The sequence below is a fragment of the Adiantum capillus-veneris genome, unplaced genomic scaffold (genome assembly GCF_014529385.1).
Source record: "Adiantum capillus-veneris isolate H3 unplaced genomic scaffold, ASM1452938v2 Hic_scaffold_309, whole genome shotgun sequence".
Lineage (NCBI taxonomy): Eukaryota > Viridiplantae > Streptophyta > Polypodiopsida > Polypodiales > Pteridaceae > Adiantum > Adiantum capillus-veneris.
Genome location: NW_028221427.1, coordinates 134346 through 150761, shown reverse-complemented (window position 1 = coordinate 150761; position 16416 = coordinate 134346). Strand labels below are relative to the sequence as shown.

Below are 16416 nucleotides of genomic sequence, written 5' to 3'. Positions count from 1 at the left end.
TTTGATGGTTGTTCTTGTATATTTTTGGTCACCATCAAGTGCGATTTCAAGTGTTGATCAACTCGACTCACCTTGTAGTGTCTGCGGGCAGGTAAGGGCTTGTAGGTCGAGGCGTTTGGAGTTTGAATCGAGATTTTGGGTAGTATTTTTTGTTGAGCTCTTGAGTGGTGGTGTGTGTGGGTTGAAATTTAAGTGAGTTCCTTGTGTGGTGTTGAGTTGTCTGGGTGTGCGAGTGTGTGCATGACGTCTTTTGCTCCATCATCCTTTGGTGATCCCACTGGGAGCGAAAATTGCCGGTTGTGCACCCAAAATTTGGACTTTGAGCAAAAATGTATGAATATTTTGGATGTTTAGGGGAGTTTCATGATAGTGTTGCCATTCCAACCATCAATTTTTACAGGTTCCGAGGATGCAGACAATTGGCTTGCATCATATGAGTTCGACTTGACATGTTTATGCCGTGGAGTTCCAAGTGAGGCGCAAAAGCTTGCAGCTATCAATCTGGTGGTTAGAGGTAATGCAAGAGAATGGTTAAAGGGATTGTCACAAGATGATAAAGTGAACTAGGACAAGTTTAAGAGATGATTTTTGAAGCGGTTCAAGAAGGTGATTCCTCACCAAGATGCATGGAAACAGGTCACTAGTTTGTTTATGCAAGAGCACGAGTCTGTTTGCAGAATTTGTTCAAGATTTGATGATGCTTGGAGAGTTTGGAAAGATGCTCTATTGCATGTGGAAGGCATGTCTAAAGAGGAATTTTATTCCGCATTTACAAATAGCCAAAGAATACAGGTATTCACAAGTTTGTTGTGACCAATCCTTAAGTTGAAAGTGAAAGAGAAAGAGCCCAATTTCATGTGTGAAGCATTGAAAATAGCGCTATGGAAAGAGATAACGTTGTGCATTGCTACAGACATGAAATTCCCTTGCGTGGATGACATTTATGTGCATAAAGTCACAATTGTAGGTGCTCGTGCTAGCAAGGACGATAGCTTGGATACAGGTGTGGATGCCCATATGCGCAAAGTAAATGCAAATGGAGTATGTGAAGCAACTTTGGAGACCATGCACATGCCTATGGTGCAAAATGGCAAGGACATAGTAAATGAATGCAAAAGTTTGAGCACTAGTGTGGTGATAGTATTTTTGAAGAGTGTTTTCAATTTTGAGTGGAGTTGTTAATGCTTGGACTGATTGTCTCTTGGTCATGAAAAATAAAGAGAAGTTGTTGCGTCAAGGAGATAATGTGAGGTTTATGATTATCAATGGGATGAGCTCGAGTCATGAGATGCATTTTGAGGTATCTATGGTTTTGAGTGATTGTGATAGCTTACGGTGCGACTTGGCATGTGCCAACCTTGGAGAAGATTCATATCATGCATGGGATCCAGGTGGGTGGTGGCATTTTTGAAAAGAAAAAATACGCTTTTTCCCTTTGATAGGGGTGGTCTGCTTAAGAATGTAATTGGTTCTATGCGAACGCATAAATTTCCCTATGATCCTGAAGGAAGTTTACGGTCACTTTTATAGGTTTTTGTCTCCGTTTGATGCGAGTGTTGAGCATAAATGCTCAAATAAGGGTTCAACAATGATGATAAACCACTTTTGGTATGTACAAACTAGTGCATATATACAGTCATATGTACAAAAGGATGTAAATACATGCATTTGGGAGCCTTGAAAAGTGGTTTCATGTTTTAAAAATGATGTAGCGTGTGCACATTGTGAATGCTCGGGTTTGCGTGCCAGCAATTCGGCACATGTACATGCATGGATAGGTGTCACGGCCTTGGATATGGTTGTTGGTATCGTCTTTTAGTTCAAGGGAATGTTTTTAAGATTTCTTGAATGTAAATAATGCAAGTGGGAGGTGTGGGCACCCTCGACCCGCCCGAAAAGTTTGGGACATGCAGTAACTGTCTATTTACAGTGCCTGATCTGTGGTGATGCGTGCACCACCCTAGAAGTGGTCAAAAATAGAATGTGGGGATGTGGCAAAGTTCTTTGGGTATCAAGGATCAAGCGTACAAAATTTGGCGAATTATTGGAGACCATTTGGGATTTTTGCCGCAAAAATTGCCTGCCAGGGGTCAAAACTGGCCAACATTGGGTCAAAAAATGACCAAAAATGGTGTGAAAAGGCTTCAATTTGCTATATCAGTCACTGTGCCATGAGTGTTCTAGTTGAGGGAGTGTTTTTGAAGCCAAGTCTTGGTACTTTCACCTCTCGGTGTGGGGAACGAAGCAGGGTTCCTACAAGTGGTATAGTGGAGTTCTGTCACATTCGCGTCTTGTTTTCCCGGTGTGTGGAGGACTGAATAAGAGCTCTCTCTCTTCAATTTTGCACTTGGGAGAGTCTATGGAAGTTATGAGGTTTCCATGGATGTGTGTATGTGAGTAATTGAAGAAAGAAGGTGCTGCTTTCTGTAAGACTATGTGACCCTGTATCGGTGCCATTAGGATTGGCGCTACTCCAAAGAGTCCAACAAAGTGGAGTTTGCTGAAGCGTTTGCAATGGTTTGACAGAGGCCTTTTTGTTGCTGGATTTTTTGAGTTTTTGATGGTTTTTCTTGTATATTTTGGTCACCATCAAGTGCAATTTTAAGTGTTGATCAACTCGACTCACCTTGTAGTGTCTGCGGGCAGGCAAGGGCTTGTAGATCAAGGCGTTTGGAGTTTGAATCGAGCTTTTGGGTAGTATTTTTATTGAGGTCTTGAGTGGTGGTGTGTGTTGGTTGAAATTTAAGTGAATTCCTTGTGGTGTGGTGTTGAGTTGTCTGGGTGTGTGAGTGTGCGCACGGTGGAAAGGGGAAATGGGAAAACCACCAGCACATACTATGAAAGCCTCTCTATAGCCCAGTGATCTCACAACACCCCTATCCCCTATCTAACACACAACTAGAGACCTGATTTTCAATTGACTTTTGAACTTGCTTAACAGAACATCCCCGACTACACACCCAATCACCCAAAATGCAAGCATCCTCATCACAAAGAAAGCATCTCGATGCCCTCAAACACCTTGAGATCATTGATCGACCAACCTCAAGCTTTCCTTCTAGCCTTCATCCTCAAAGCAAATACCACAATCATATATAGAACACGACAATTGACATACCCATACAATCACGAGAGCAAAAATGAACACGATAACATTTGCACAAACAAAAATCCAACCTGACTAGTCTCAAAAGTGTTCAATGATGGACTTTTTTAGAAATCTCCTTTCTTTAGTCTTGGATCAGATGAACTCTTAGGAATTTTTCAAGCTGACCCCATCTTCCAATGTGCTTAGAGGCTGCCCTCCCCTTTACTTTAGCCTTGAGCCTCGGCTTTCCATTATTGGTGCTCCAGACTCTATTGGAAGAGTAAGGGAAAAAACTTAACAGATTGGTATTTTTTCTTCTTGCCTTCGAATGCTCTTTGACGGTGCTTTTTCCCTTTGACATCGGACCTTCCTCCCCAAAAAATGGGCTCCCTACCACCCTTTGCTCACCTCAAGGCGCCTTTTCCCAAAGCCGACCTGCCCTCGGCTCCTTACAGCGCTCTCACGAGCTACCCTTCTCCTCATGCAGCCCACTGGCGGCTCCAACTCCTACCAACCTGCAAGTCACCCCTGCTTTCCTTCAAGCAGCCCGCCTGTGTGGCCTCCAAACTGCAAGCAGCGCCTCTCCTGCCAACAGGCTTCCCCCTCCACGTCTCTGCTATCCTGGCAGCTCTCAGTCCCGACTCCCTGATTTCATGGGAGGCCAGCCTCTCCCTTTGCTCTTGGCCCCGCCATCTGCTGCCCCATGAGCCCCTGGCGGCCTTCCTGGGTGGCACCACCTCAAGCGACCCCTTTCTCCTCTCCCGCAACCGACTGAGGGTATTACGTCTTTAGCCCCCCCTCGACTACAACTGGCGATCACTTCATGCCCTCTTTGGCCTGCCCTGCATCCCTTTCGTGTTTTAGCCGGCCCCCCGGCCCTCCTGTGCCTCCTCCTGGATATGGTAGCTCGCCATCCCCTTCTTCCAGCTTGCTCATGGCCCCTTGGCAGCCGGCTCCTCATGCAGACTACCACCTGACCCTCTTGCCTTCAAGCACTCCAGACGTGGCGCCACCTTCTATCCACTGCAACTCGCGACGACTCCTCTTCTGCGGAGGAGCTCGTTTTTTTTAGCATGCTTTTTTAGGGCTTTTTTTTTTTTGACTTATGGTTTGGACCACGTTCCCACGAGAAAAGCAAGCCACGACAGAATAATTGTGCTTGGCTCCGCACACCTCAAAATGGGGCTTTAGGCTCTTGTGTCAAGGCCATCATGGACGCAAGAAAAATAGAAATCGCTCCCATAGTCTATCCTCTTATGTCGAGATCTCCGCCGCAAAAACAAAACCATGACGATCGTCACGGATGTCTTCCACATTGAGCTTATGTTTGCTTGCTCGGGGATCCTGCTTCCGACTTGTCGGGCTCGGAAAACAAATTCTTGACTTGCATATTGTCACATATGACATACATATCATGAAGACACCATCTCAAAATTACACCTATCATGGGTCCAAGCACCCTATTATAACCCTGTCTACTGCTATGCATCTGCTCCTTGGCATTTCCATGAGCCTGACATGACTTGCTGCACCATCATTGCCCACCCCCTCGTTGAGCATTCATGTTGAACCGTAGTATTGTTTAGGTAAAATAGTACTGCATAGAGAGAATGATATAAAATAGCTTATATAGCCTGCATAAGAAAAATGATGATCTAGCGGCTATATAGATAGGATGGAGATAAAGAGAAAATCATCTGCTACTGCATCACCCGCCAGGGTCAAATGGAAAGCGCACAGCTTCCCCAATCATAGTGTAGGCTCCACCTGGATCAAAAACAAAACAATGGCCGTGGCCATCCATCTGTAAAGCATGCATCTTCAAGACTTCCTTTGCACTTGTAGGCCAAAAGATAGGTCACCCTTCCAACTCTTCATAACCTGGAGCTTTGTCACCCTGCATCCACAAGCCTTCGTGCCAACCATAAACAAGCTTTCAACCACTTGAAGCATTGGTACCATAAGCAGCTATCATGTCACATGTTAGAGAACTCTCCATAGTATAGTCTTCTTCAAAAAAACCTCGCCACTAACAGAAACACCTGTAAAGCAACCTCCAATAACACATGTATCCATAGCATCACATAAAATAGCAAGACCCTGCCATTTGCCTCCAACTGCGCATAGCAAAGAGAACCTATATCCAAACCCTCTGTAAACGGTGCCAAGGCCACCTCTTCATACTCAAGAAGATGACTTGTTAGAGCTTCAACCTGTTCAAATACCTCATCACCTACAAGGTTGGCGGCACCTTCCTCTTTGCATGGAGCCTCACTCTTATAGGCTGCACCTGTATCAGTCTCCATAGAGTCATCTGCTCCATAGATTCATCTGCTGGAGCTAACTCTCCACGGCTACACACAACCTCTACCACTTCACAATACACCTCTACATGCTCACCAAGGCAAGGTTGCCCCACCCCCCCGCATAGACAAATCACTTTGACATACCTCTGTTTTTGCTTCTAGCTCCTGCAAGTCATCCTCTAGAAATTTTCTCTTCAATCAAACTGGATGCACAATCAAACCATACCTCTTCCTCCAATAGGGACTCACCATCACACGACACAAGAGATGGCTACTCGACTGGCTAGTTCACACACAAGGCATCTCCACACTTGCACTATGCCCCTCTAGTTTTACCTTCAAATGACTGGCAGGAAACTCGCATACATTGTTCATCATTTCATCCACATAAAAAACATCATAAGTCTCATACCTAGAGACAGGGATTATGTCTCCCATGTAGCATATGTATCCAAACTGCTGCTGGAGCTATGGGAACTGTCGGACTCCTCTTTTGAACTTGCCAATTCTTGTATCGGCCACTGCTACCTTCCTCGTTGCTGGTTCTGGAACCAACAATTCTTCTTTAAGATCTTTTATCACTTTGTCCTCTTGAGGAAGCAAGCTGGGTGGCACTCTAAATATGCCCCTCTATATCCTTTGAGACTTGGTTGGCACTTCTTCTACCTCTTCTACCCTGGCATCCTCTTCACGTGCTTTGATCACATTCATATCAATAAGAAAAGGAGCTTTTACCTCTTGATGCTCTTTAATTTGTTTGGACTTAGAACCACTTGCTACCATGACTGCCGACTGTAGCAAGTGCCTCCATCTTCTTCTTCATCTTTCGACTCTTTGCTCTGGTGACTTCGATAGCTTCATCAAAGGTCCTTGGATCTTTATAATCGACTCTCTCACGAACATAAGGATGCAAGCATGATAGAAACTTTTCCATCTTAAAGAATCCCGCATTGGTTGCTTGGGTAGCAGCCACAAAATCCCTCCAATAATAAGCTTCAAATCTATCAACAAAAGCATCGAAATTTGCACTTACTTCCTATTGCAAACCTTTGAGCTTTGCATCTGCTTCTGAAGCAGACACCACCTTTCGATACCTTTGTAAGAATTGCTTGCGAAATCCGATCCAGTCCTGCTTGTGCACATCTTCTAAGCCATTGAACCAAACTTTTGCTTTACCTTGCAAAAAAAAAGGTAGAGTTTTGCAGCTTCGTTTCATCACCTGGCATCTGCAATATTGCCGCATAAATAGCTCAAAACCGGCAATCCACTTGTCACCATATTTGTCTCCTTTGAACACCAGACCAAACTCCTGCTTTATCTTGATTCACGAATACTTGGTCGGGATGCAATCAGTGGGTCCTCAGTGGGGGCACCACAAGATGGAAAGGGGGAAATGGGAAAACCACCCAGCACATACTATAAAAAGCCTCTCTATAGCCCAGTGATCTCACAACACCCCTATCCCCTCCCTATCTAACACACAACTAGAGACCTGATTTGAATTGACTATTGAACTTGCTCACCTGAACATCCCCGACTACACACACCCAATCACCCAAGATGCAAGCATCCTCATCACAAAGAAAGCATCTCGATGACCTCAAACACCTTGAGATCATTGATCGACCAACCTCAAGCTTTCCTACTAGCCTTCATCCTCAAAGCAAATACCACAATCATATATAGAACATGACAATTGACATACACGAGAGTAAAAATGAACACGATAACATTTGCACAAATAGCAATCCAACCCGACTATTCTCAAAAGTGTTCAATGATGGACTTATGCAGAAATCACCCTCCTTTAGTCTTGGATCAGACGAACCCCTCTTGGGTAATTTTCAAGCTGATCCGATCTTCCAATGTGCTTACAGGCTGCCCTCCCCTTTACCTTAGCCTTGAGCTCGGCTTTCCGATATTGGCGCTCCAGACTCTATTGGAAGAGTAAGGGAAAAAACCTAACAGATTGGCGTTTTTTCTTCTTGCCTTCGAATGCTCTGTGCTGGTGCTTTTTCCCTTTGACGTCGGACTTTCCTCCCCCAAAATGGGCTCCCTACCACCCTTTGCTCACCTCAAGGCGCCTTTTCCCAAATCCGACCTGCCATCTGCTCCTTACTGCGCTCTCACGAGCTACCCTCCTCCTCATGTAGCCCACTGGCGGCTCCAACTCCTGCAAACCTGCAAGTCGCCCCTCCTTTCCTTCAAGCAGCCCGCCTGTGTGGCCTCCAACCTGCAAGCAGCGCCTCTCCTGCAGGCTGCCCCCTCTACACCTCTGCTGTCCTGGCGGCTCTCAACTCCGATTCCCTGATTTCATGCGAGGCTGGCCTCTCCCTTTGCTCTCAGCCCCGCCACCTGCTGCCCTATATTGAGCCCCTGGCGTAGGTGGCGCCACCTCTGGCGACCCCTTTCCTCCTCTCCTGCAACCGACTAACGGTATTACATCTGCAGTCCCCCCTCGACTACAACTGGCTCTCACTCCATGCCCTCTATGGCCTGCCCTGCATCCTTTTCGTGTCTGAAGCCGGCCCCCCGGCCCTCCTGTGCCTCCTCCTGGATATGGCAGCTCGCCATCCCCCTTGCTCACGGACCCTTGGCGGCCCGTTTCCTCATGCAGACTATCACCTGGCCCTGTTGACTTTAAGCACTCCAGACGTGGCACCACCTTCTATCCACTGCTACTAGCGACTCCTCCTCTTATTTTTTAGCAGCAGCTCGTTTTTTTTAGCATGGTTTTTAAGGAAATATTTTTTATTTATTTTTTTTTGACTTCTGGTTTGGACCACGTTCCCACGAGCAAAGCAAGCCACGACCGAATAATTGTGCTTGGCTCCGCACACCTCAACATGGGCTTCAGGCTCTTGTGTCAAGGCCATCATGGCCGCAAGAAAAATAGAAAACCGCTCCCATAGTCAATCCCTGATGTCGAGATCTCTACCGCGAAAAAAAAACAATGACGATCGTCACGGACGTCTTCCACATTGAGCTTAGTTTCGCATGCTCGGGGATCCTGCTTCCGACTTTTCCGGCTCGAAAACCAATGCTTGACCTGCATATTGGCACATATGACATACATATCTTGAGGACACCATTTCAAAATTACACCTATCATGGGTCCAAGCACCCTGTTATCACCGTGTCTACTGCTATGCATCTGCTCCTGGCATTTCCATAAGCCTGACATGACTTGGCTGCACCAAAGGCGTCTTTTGCTCCATCATCCTTTGGCGATCCCACTGGGGAGCAAAAATTGTTGGTTGTGCACCCAAAATTTGGATTTTGAGGAGTGATGTTTGCACATTTTGGATGTTGAGGGGAGTTTCATGATGGTGTTTCCGTTCCAACCATCAATTTTCTAAGGTTCCAAGGATGCAGACAATTGGATTGCATCATATGAGTTCGACTTGACATGTTTATGACGTGCAGTTCCAAGTGAGGCGCAAAAGCTTGCAGGTATCAATCTGGTGGTCAGAGGTAATGCAAGACAATGGTTTGAGGGATTGTCACAAGATGATAAAGCGAATTCGGACACGTTTAAGAGATGCTTTTTGAAGCAGTTCAAGAAGGTGATTCCTCACCAAGATGCATGAAACAGGTCACTAGTTTGTTTATGCAAGAGCACGAGTCTGTTGCAGAATTTTGTGTCAAGATTTGATGATGATGCTTGGAGAGTTTGAAAGATTCTCTAATGCATGTGGAAGCCATGTCTAAAGAGGAATTTATTCCACATTTACAAATAGCCAAAGAATACACGTATTCACAAGTTTGTTGCGACCAATCCTTAAGTTGAAAGTGCAAGAGAAAGAGCTTTGTAGTAACATGATATGGATTCTTGCTTTGATGATGAGATGGTAGGCTATGGACAAGGACTTTCTACACCGAGTGAAGATGATGCAAGAGAGGATGATGCTATGATGGTTAAGTATAAATTTTTTGAGGATGGGACAGACAAGAATGTTAAAGTGATCTTTTGCTTGCACGATGATGTGATGGATGCATTTCACATGTTGTATGTTTGGGCCATATCCCTTTATCTGTGAAGATCCTGATTGGCAGTTAGAGAGAGTCTGGGCTAGTTGGCATGATGAAGACTTGGTTATAATGTGCTATGTGTCTTTGTATGCATGTTTCCAGCTTTTCAAGTGGAAGATGCCTTCTGTGGAAGAAGAAGGTGTTGGGGATAGTGTCTTTGAAGAGCGTTTTCAATTTTGGAGTGGAGTTGTTAATGCTTGGAGTGATGGTCTCTTGGTCATGAAAAATGAAGAGCAACTGTTGCGTCAAGGAGATAACGTGAGGTTTATGATTATCAATGTGGTGAGCTCGAGTCATGAGATGCATTTTGAGGTATCTATGGTTTTGAGTGATTGTGATGGGTTATGGTGCTTCATGGCATGTGACACCTTGGAGAAGATTCATATCATGCATGGGATCCAGGTGGGTGGTGGCATTTTGAAGAGAAAAAAAATGCTTTTTCCTTTGATAGGGGTGTTCTTCTTGAGCATGTATTTGGTTCTATACGGATACATAAGTTTCCATATGATCCTGGACGAAGTTACGGTCACTTTTATAGGTTTTTGTCACTCCTTGATGCGAGTGTTGATTTTTAAATACTCAACTAGGGTTCGACAATGATGATAAACCACTTTTGGTATGTACAAACTAGTGCATATATACATGGTCATATGTACAAAAGGATGTAAATACATGCTTTGGGAGCTTGAAAATTGTTTCATGTTTTTAAAAATGATGTAGCGTGTGACATTCTGAATAGTCGGGTTTCGTGTGCCACATTAGGCACAAGTACAATGCCTAGATAGTGGGTCAGGCCCGTAATAGATTGTTTGGTGGCTCATTTAGATTCTCAGGGATTTTAACAATCTTTCTTGCATGCATTAATTTACATTCAAGAAAGATTAAAAAAAATCCCTTGAACTAAAAGAAGCCACCAACAACTATATCCAAGGCCATGACACCCTATCTAGGCATGTACTTGTGCCTAACTGCTGGCACACGAACCCGACTATTCACAATGTGCACACGCTACATCATTTTTAAAACATGAAACCACTTTTCAAAGCTCCCAAATGCATGTATTTACATCCTTTTGTACATATGACCATGTATATATGCACTAGTTTGTACATACCAAAAGTGGTTTATCATCATTGTCGAACCCCTAGTTGAGTATTTAAAAATCAACACTCGCATCAAAGAGTGACAAAAACCTATAAAAGTGACCGTAACTTCGTCCAGGATCATATGGAAACTTATGTATCCGTATAGAACCAAATACATGCTCAAGAAGAACACCCCTATCAAAGGAAAAAGCATTTTTTTTCTCTTCAAAATGCCACCACCCACCTGGATCCCATGCATGATATGAATCTTCTCAAGGTGTCACATGCCATGAAGCACCATAACCCATCACAATCACTCAAAACCATAGATACCTCAAAATGCATCTCATGACTCGAGCTCACCACATTGATAATCATAAACCTCACGTTATCTCCTTGACGCAACAGTTGCTCTTCATTTTTCATGACCAAGAGACCATCACTCCAAGCATTAACAACTCCACTCCAAAATTGAAAACGCTCTTCAAAGACACTATCCCCAACACCTTCTTCTTCCACAGAAGGCATCTTCCACTTGAAAAGCTGGAAACATGCATACAAAGACACATAGCACATTATAACCAAGTCTTCATCATGCCAACTAGCCCCAAGACTCTCTAACTGCCAATCAGGATCTTCACAGATAAAGGGATATGGCCCAAACATACAACATGTGAAATGCATCCATCACATCATCGTGCAAGCAAAAGATCACTTTAACATTCTTGTCTGTCCCATCCTCAAAAAATTTATACTTAACCATCATAGCATCATCCTCTCTTGCATCATCTTCACTCGGTGTAGAAAGTCCTTGTCCATAGCCTACCATCTCATCATCAAAGCAAGAATCCATATCATGTTACTACAAAGCTCTTTCTCTTGCACTTTCAACTTAAGGATTGGTCGCAACAAACTTGTGAATACGTGTATTCTTTGGCTATTTGTAAATGTGGAATAAAATTCCTCTTTAGACATGGCTTCCACATGCATTAGAGAATCTTTCCAAACTCTCCAAGCATCATCAAATCTTGACCAAAATTCTGCAACAGACTCGTGCTCTTGCATAAACAAACTAGTGACCTGTTTCCATGCATCTTGGTGAGGAATCACCTTCTTGAACTGCTTCAAAAAGCATCTCTTAAACGTGTCCGAATTCGCTTTATCATCTTGTGACAATCCCTCAAACCATTGTCTTGCATTACCTCTGACCACCAGATTGATACCTGCAAGCTTTTGCGCCTCACTTGGAACTGCACGTCATAAACATGTCAAGTCGAACTCATATGATGCAATCCAATTGTCTGCATCCTTGGAACCTTAGAAAATTGATGGTTGGAACGGAAACACCATCATGAAACTCCCCTCAACATCCAAAATGTGCAAACATCACTCCTCAAAATCCAAATTTGGGTGCACAACCAACAATTTTTGCTCCCCAGTGGGATCGCCAAAGGATGATGGAGCAAAAGACGCCTTTGGTGCAGCCAAGTCATGTCAGGCTTATGGAAATGCCAGGAGCAGATGCATAGCAGTAGACACGGTGATAACAGGGTGCTTGGACCCATGATAGGTGTAATTTTGAAATGGTGTCCTCAAGATATGTATGTCATATGTGCCAATATGCAGGTCAAGCATTGGTTTTCCGAGCCGGAAAAGTCGGAAGCAGGATCCCCGAGCATGCGAAACTAAGCTCAATGTGGAAGACGTCCGTGACGATCGTCATTGTTTTTTTTTCGCGGTAGAGATCTCGACATCAGAGGATTGACTATGGGAGCGGTTTCTATTTTTTCTTGCGGCCATGATGGCCTTGACACAAGAGCCTGAAGCCCCATGTTGAGGTGTGCGGAGCCAAGCACAATTATTCGGTCGTGGCTTGCTTTGCTCGTGGGAACGTGGTCCAAACCAGAAGTCAAAAAAATAAAATAAAAAATATTTCCTTAAAAACCATGCTAAAAAAAACGAGCTGCTGCTAAAAAATAAGAGGAGGAGTCGCTAGTAGCAGTGGATAGAAGGTGGTGCCACGTCTGGAGTGCTTAAAGTCAACAGGGCCAGGTGATAGTCTGCATGAGGAACCGGCCGCCAAGGGTCCGTGAGCAAGGGGATGGCGAGCTGCCATATCCAGGAGGAGGCACAGGAGGGCCGGGGGGCCGCTTCAGACACGAAAAGGATGCAGGGCAGGCCATAGAGGGCATGGAGTGAGAGCCAGTTGTAGTCGAGGGGGACTGCAGATGTAATACCGTTAGTCGGTTGCAGGAGAGGAGAAAGGGTCGCCAGAGGTGGCGCCACCTACGCCAGGGGCTCAATATAGGGCAGCAGGTGGCGGGGCTGAGAGCAAAGGGAGAGGCCAGCCTCGCATGAAATCAGGGAATCGGAGTTGAGAGCCGCCAGGACAGCAGAGGTGTAGAGGGGGCAGCCTGCAGGAGAGGCGCTGCTTGCAGGTTGGAGGCCACACAGGCGGGCTGCTTGAAGGAAAGGAGGGGCGACTTGCAGGTTTGCAGGAGTTGGAGCCGCCAGTGGGCTACATGAGGAGGAGGGTAGCTCGTGAGAGCGCAGTAAGGAGCAGATGGCAGGTCGGATTTGGGAAAAGGCGCCTTGAGGTGAGCAAAGGGTGGTAGGGAGCCCATTTTGGGGGAGGAAAGTCCGACGTCAAAGGGAAAAAGCACCAGCACAGAGCATTCGAAGGCAAGAAGAAAAAACGCCAATCTGTTAGGTTTTTTCCCTTACTCTTCCAATAGAGTCTGGAGCGCCAATATCGGAAAGCCGAGGCTCAAGGCTAAGGTAAAGGGGAGGGCAGCCTGTAAGCACATTGGAAGATCGGATCAGCTTGAAAATTACCCAAGAGGGGTTCGTCTGATCCAAGACTAAAGGAGGGTGATTTCTGCATAAGTCCATCATTGAACACTTTTGAGACTAGTCGGGTTGGATTGCTATTTGTGCAAATGTTATCGTGTTCATTTTTACTCTCGTGTATGTCAATTGTCATGTTCTATATATGATTGTGGTATTTGCTTTGAGGATGAAGGCTAGTAGGAAAGCTTGAGGTTGGTCGATCAATGATCTCAAGGTGTTTGAGGTCATCGAGATGCTTTCTTTGTGATGAGGATGCTTGCATCTTGGGTGATTGGGTGTGTAGTCGGGGATGTTCAGGTGAGCAAGTTCAATAGTCAATTCCAAATCAGGTCTCTAGTTGTGTGTTAGATAGGGAGGGGATAGGGGTGTTGTGAGATCACTGGGCTATAGAGAGGCTTTTATAGTATGTGCTGGTGGTTTCCCATTTCCCCCTTTCCATCTTGTGGTGCCCCCACTGAGGACCCACTGATTGCATCCCGACCAAGTATTCGTGAATCAAGATAAAGCAGGAGTTTGGTCTGGTGTTCAAAGGAGACAATATGGTGACAAGTGGATTGCCGGTTTTGAGCTATTTATGCGGCAATATTGCAGATGCCAGGTGATGAAACGAAGCTGCAAACTCTACCTTTTTTTTTGCAAGGTAAAGCAAAAGTTTGGTTCAATGGCTTAGAAGATGTGCACAAGCAGGACTGGATCGGATTTCGCAAGCAATTCTTACAAAGGTATCGAAAGGTGGTGTCTGCTTCAGAAGCAGATGCAAAGCTCAAAGGTTTGCAATAGGAAGTAAGTGCAAATTTCGATGCTTTTGTTGATAGATTTGAAGCTTATTATTGGAGGGATTTTGTGGCTGCTACCCAAGCAACCAATGCGGGATTCTTTAAGATGGAAAAGTTTCTATCATGCTTGCATCCTTATGTTCGTGAGAGAGTCGATTATAAAGATCCAAGGACCTTTGATGAAGCTATCGAAGTCACCAGAGCAAAGAGTCGAAAGATGAAGAAGAAGATGGAGGCACTTGCTACAGTCGGCAGTCATGGTAGCAAGTGGTTCTAAGTCCAAACAAATTAAAGAGCATCAAGAGGTAAAAGCTCCTTTTCTTATTGATATGAATGTGATCAAAGCACGTGAAGAGGATGCCAGGGTAGAAGAGGTAGAAGAAGTGCCAACCAAGTCTCAAAGGATATAGAGGGGCATATTTAGAGTGCCACCCAGCTTGCTTCCTCAAGAGGACAAAGTGATAAAAGATCTTAAAGAAGAATTGTTGGTTCCAGAACCAGCAACGAGGAAGGTAGCAGTGGCCGATACAAGAATTGGCAAGTTCAAAAGAGGAGTCCGACAGTTCCCATAGCTCCAGCAGCAGTTTGGATACATATGCTACATGGGAGACATAATCCCTGTCTTCTAGGTATGAGACTTATGATGTTTTTTATGTGGATGAAATGATGAACAATGTATGCGAGTTTCCTGCCAGTCATTTGAAGGTAAAACTAGAGGGGCATAGTGCAAGTGTGGAGATGCCTTGTGTGTGAACTAGCCAGTCGAGTAGCCATCTCTTGTGTCGTGTGATGGTGAGTCCCTATGAGGAGGAAGAGGTATGGTTTGATTGTGCATCCAGTTTGATTGAAGAGAAAATTTCTGAGGATGACTTGCAGGAGCTAGAAGCAAAAACAGAGGTATGTCAAAGTGATTTGTCTATGCGGGGGGTGGGGCAACCTTGCCTTGGTGAGCATGTAGAGGTGTATTGTGAAGTGGTAGAGGTTGTGTGTAGCCGTGGAGAGTTAGCTCCAGCAGATGAATCTATGGAGCAGATGACTCTATGGAGACTGATACAGGTGCAGCCTATAAGAGTGAGGCTCCATGCAAAGAGGAAGGTGCCGCCAACCTTGTAGGTGATGAGGTATTTGAACAGGTTGAAGCTCTAACAAGTCATCTTCTTGAGTATGAAGAGGTGGCCTTGGCACCGTTTACAGAGGGTTTGGATATAGGTTCTCTTTGCTATGCGCAGTTGGAGGCAAATGGCAGGGTCTTGCTATTTTATGTGATGCTATGGATACATGTGTTATTGGAGGTTGCTTTACAGGTGTTTCTGTTAGTGGCGAGGTTTTTTTGAAGAAGACTATACTATGGAGAGTTCTCTAACATGTGACATGATAGCTGCTTATGGTACCAATGCTTCAAGTGGTTGAAAGCTTGTTTATGGTTGGCACGAAGGCTTGTGGATGCAGGGTGACAAAGCTCCAGGTTATGAAGAGTTGGAAGGGTGACCTATCTTTTGGCCTACAAGTGCAAAGGAAGTCTTGAAGATGCATGCTTTACAGATGGATGGCCACGGCCATTGTTTTGTTTTTGATCCAGGTGGAGCCTACACTATGATTGGGGAAGCTGTGCGCTTTCCATTTGACCCTGGCGGGTGTGATGCAGTAGCAGATGATTTTCTCTTTATCTCCATCCTATCTATATAGCCGCTAGATCATCATTTTTCTTATGCAGGCTATATAAGCTATTTTATATCATTCTCTCTATGCAGTACTATTTTACCTAAACAATACTACGGTTCAACATGAATGCTCAACGAGGGGGTGGGCAATGATGGTGCAGCCAAGTCATGTCAGGCTCATGGAAATGCCAGGAGCAGATGCATAGCAGTAGACAGGGTTATAATAGGGTGCTTGGACCCATGATAGGTGTAATTTTGAGATGGTGTCTTCATGATATGTATGTCATATGTGACAATATGCAAGTCAAGAATTTGTTTTCCGAGCCCGACAAGTCGGAAGCAGGATCCCCGAGCAAGCAAACATAAGCTCAATGTGGAAGACATCCGTGACGATCGTCATGGTTTTGTTTTTGCGGCGGAGATCTCGACATAAGAGGATAGACTATGGGAGCGATTTCTATTTTTCTTGCGTCCATGATGGCCTTGACACAAGAGCCTAAAGCCCCATTTTGAGGTGTGCGGAGCCAAGCACAATTATTCTGTCGTGGCTTGCTTTTCTCGTGGGAACGTGGTCCAAACCATAAGTCAAAAAAAAAAAAGCCCTAAAAAAGCATGCTA

The 16416-nt window shown here is 44.9% G+C and overlaps 2 pseudogenes; one reads left to right on the top strand and one right to left on the bottom strand.

Annotated features, from left to right (window-relative positions):
• Positions 1-4836: 4836 nt before the first annotated feature.
• On the bottom strand, positions 4837-6177 carry LOC147417246 (uncharacterized; annotated as a pseudogene).
• An 8787-nt stretch (positions 6178-14964) lies between these two features.
• On the top strand, positions 14965-15735 carry LOC147417245 (uncharacterized; annotated as a pseudogene).
• Positions 15736-16416: the final 681 nt, after the last annotated feature.